Source organism: Nyctereutes procyonoides, unplaced genomic scaffold (genome assembly GCF_905146905.1).
Source record: "Nyctereutes procyonoides isolate TBG_1078 unplaced genomic scaffold, NYPRO_anot_genome, whole genome shotgun sequence".
NCBI classification, from domain to species: domain Eukaryota; kingdom Metazoa; phylum Chordata; class Mammalia; order Carnivora; family Canidae; genus Nyctereutes; species Nyctereutes procyonoides.
The window spans coordinates 315,024-318,614 of record NW_026575128.1 but is presented as its reverse complement, the minus strand read 5'-3'; the positions used below and the strand labels follow the sequence as shown (position 1 = coordinate 318,614).

Sequence of the window (3,591 nt, the reverse complement as noted above, 5' to 3'; positions counted from 1 at the left end):
GAATTAAATGAAAATACAAATAAACAAAACCAGCTTGCAAAAATTTGGGACAAATGACAAATTTATTTAATTGGGGGAATGAAGGTGAGTGAGAGACGGAAGGAGGAACTATCTAGATCTAAATTTTTAAAAAAAATTAAAAGAAATAACCCCAAAACATGTAGACTTTAGATCTTGATTTAAAAAAGCAGCATGTTTTATTTATTTAGGCAAGTTTAGTAAGGACCCAGTACTAGATGGTAACCAGGAATCATTTAAATTTTTTAGGTGGAATAATGGCATTGTTGTTCTGTTTTAAAATGTCCATAATTGGGCAGCCCTGGTGGCTCATCAGTTTAGTGCCGCCTCGGCCCAGGGCGTAATCCTGGAGACCCGGGATCGAGTCCCACGTTGGGCTCCCTGCATGGAGCCTGCTTCTCTCTCTGCTCCCCTCTGTCTCTGTGTCCTTCACGAATAAATAAATAAAATCTTTTAAAAAATAAAGCAGAAGGGGACTCCACCTCTAAAGATTTTTTTATTTATTTTTTATTTTTATTTTTATTTTTATTTATTTTTATTTTTTTAAATAAATTAATTTTTATTGGTGTTCAATTTACCAACATACAGAATAACACCCAGTGCCACCTCTAAAGATTTGAGGGAATAAAGGGAAAGGAGAGAAAATGAGTGAAAATATCAGTGAGGGTGACAAAATATGAGAGACACCTAACTCTGGGAAATGAACAAGGGGTAAAAAAAAAAAAAAGAACAAGGGGTAGTGGAAAAGGATGTGGGTGGGGGGTTGGGGTGACTGGGAGATGGGCACTGAGGGGGCACTTGGGATGAGCACTGGGTGTTATGGTAAATGTTGGCAAATTGAACTCCAATAAAAAATAAATAAATAAAAGTTTTGAAGGCTGGAGCTGATGATCGTTGCTAAACATGGGCAACTAGTTTGTCTGCCAAGGGTTGGGGAGTAAGACTGGAGTGATTGTATATGAGCACCTGACCATTATTTATTCTTTAAAGGCATTATGTCAGATGCTTCATATATATCGCCTCTACTCCTCATAAAAACCCTGAGAGATGAGTATCATTAGCTACACTTTACAGATGAGGAGACTAAGACTCAGAGATGTTAAGTAACTTGTTCAAGACAGTAGATGAGTAACGGGGTCAGAATGAAAATCCCTGTTTCCAGGGCCAACATTCTTGCTGGAGCAGCATATGTTGAATGTCATCTAAATGAGTGTGATTGTTTCATAGGTCTCATCATGTGGACGTCTCCAGAGCAGAACCAAAGCTGGGTTTTTGAATTTCTTCTGCTTGGCTTCTCCAGTGACCCTTCATCCAACAGAGTCCTCTTCATTGCCTTCCTTCTCCTTTACCTGAGCTCAGTCCTCAGCAATGCACTCATCATCCTGATCTTCCTGGACATGCAGCTCCACATGCCTATGTGCTTCTTCCTCTGCATCCCCTCCCTGCTAGATATGAGCTGTGACACCACCATCATGCCCCAGATGTTGATGCATCTCCTTGCTCACTCTCAGACCATCTCCTTTGCTGGCTGTCAGCTGCAGATGTATGTGTTTGGTGCCCTGGCCCTAACTCAGTGTATTTTTTTCATAGTCATGGCTTATGACTGATGTGTGGCCATCTGCCACCCACTGCATTATACTGTCATCCTCAGCTGGGACCTCTGCACACAGCTGACAACTGGGACCTGGGCTTGTGGTTTCTTCTTCTCTCTGATCCATACTTTCTTCACCATGAGGCTGCCATACTGTGGGCCCAAGAGAGTCAACCACTACTTCTGGGAAGGCCCCTCAGTATGAAGATTAGCTTGCATGGATACCCACCTCACTGAGAGGATAGATCTGGTCGTCAGTGTCTTCCTGCTTATTGCTCCACTCTCCCTCATTCTGGCCTCCTACATCCGTACTGGCCAGACCATTCTCAAGATCAAGTCCATGAAGGGCCACTGCAAGGCTTTCTCCACCTGCACTTTCCACCTAACTGCGGTCACACTCTTCCAGCCATGTACATCTACATGAGGCCCAACTCCAGCTATTCCCCTGAGTGAGACAATCAGATATCACTCTTTTATAGTGTCTTCACTGCCTTCCTCAACCCTGTGTTCTACAGTCTGAGGAACCAGGACATCAAGGCAGCTTTTCTTTTTTTTTTATAAATTTATTTTTTATTGGTGTTCAATTTGCCAACATATAGAACAACACCCAGTGCTCATCCCGTCAAGCGCCCCCCTCAGTGCCCGTCACCCAGTCATCCCCACCCCCCCCACCCACTTCCCCTTCTACCACCCCTAGTTCATTTCCCAGAGTTAGGAGTCTTTCATGTTTTGTCTCCCTTTCTGATATTTCTCACCCATTTTTCTCCTTTCCCCTTTATTCCCTTTCACTATTTTTTATATTCCCCAAATGAATGAGAACAGATAATGTTTGTCCTTCTCCGATTGACTTCTTTCACTCAGCATAGTACCCTCCAGTTCAAGGCAGCTTTTCTTAAAGTGATGGGGTGGGGTAGGGTGGCCTGGTGAATTGGGAGATAGGAGAGGCCTGAAGTAGACTGTCCAATGCTAAGGAAAAGGGCAACACTTATAATGTACGCAGACAACATTGTGCATTGGAACCAATATGCACCTGATCAGTGAAGCAAACGTGGTACATGAAATCAACACGGATGTCTTGATGAACTTGCTACATGTGGTGCAGTGATAAACAACTCCATAATCTTAGTGGCTTGCAACAGAAGAAGTTCATTTATTGCTTATTTTCTAGATCAATTATAGGTGCACTGTGGCCTTCCGCTGTTGGATTCTTGGATCCAATCTGAAAAAAGGAGGCTTTATCTGGAATAGCTCAGTCTTATGACAGAGAGAAAGACACATGATGACACTTAAAGCTTCTTCTCAGAAGCAACACACATCTCTTTGCTGATATCCTACTGGCTAAATAAAGCAAGTCATATATGTGGTAAAGCCCAAGAGCAAAAGGGCAAGGAGTATTTTCTTCCAACAGAAAAGTAACACATGTCACATGGCAATGGGTGTGGATATATATAGTTCTTCTACAGTCAAAGGGGCAATAATGGAGATGATAATATAATCATAATCACCATAATGGCACTGGGATGAATAGAATACATGTAGCTAACATGGAACATGGTAATTGTAAGTGACATGGTACATGGACATAGAAGAGGGCCAAGATGGTGGCAGCAATCAAAATGGTACATGTGGGACACCTGGGTGGCTCAGTGGTTGGGCGTTGGCTCAGGTCGTGATCCCAGGGTGCCAGGATCGGGTCCCACATCGGGCTCTCTGCATGGAGCCTGCTCCTCCATCTGTCTATGTCTCTGCCTCTCTCTCTGTGTGTCTATCATGAATAAATAAAGAAAATCTTTTTTAAAAAGTGGTACATGTAAACAATAAATATCTTTAGCCAATGTTGAAAATTAAGCCAATGGTATATGGAACCAGGGCAGCCCACAGATCTGACTTGGTGCATGGAAACAATGTGGTTCATGGAGCTAATGTGGTATATTCTGCATTGTGTGTGGAAGGACACAAAATCTAAGTGACCTGGGTTGTAG

General features: G+C 42.7%; 1 pseudogene; it reads left to right on the top strand.

Moving 5' to 3' along the window:
• Nucleotides 1–1,253: 1,253 nt before the first annotated feature.
• On the top strand, nt 1,254–2,536 carry LOC129520510 (olfactory receptor 2A12-like; annotated as a pseudogene).
• Nucleotides 2,537–3,591: the final 1,055 nt, after the last annotated feature.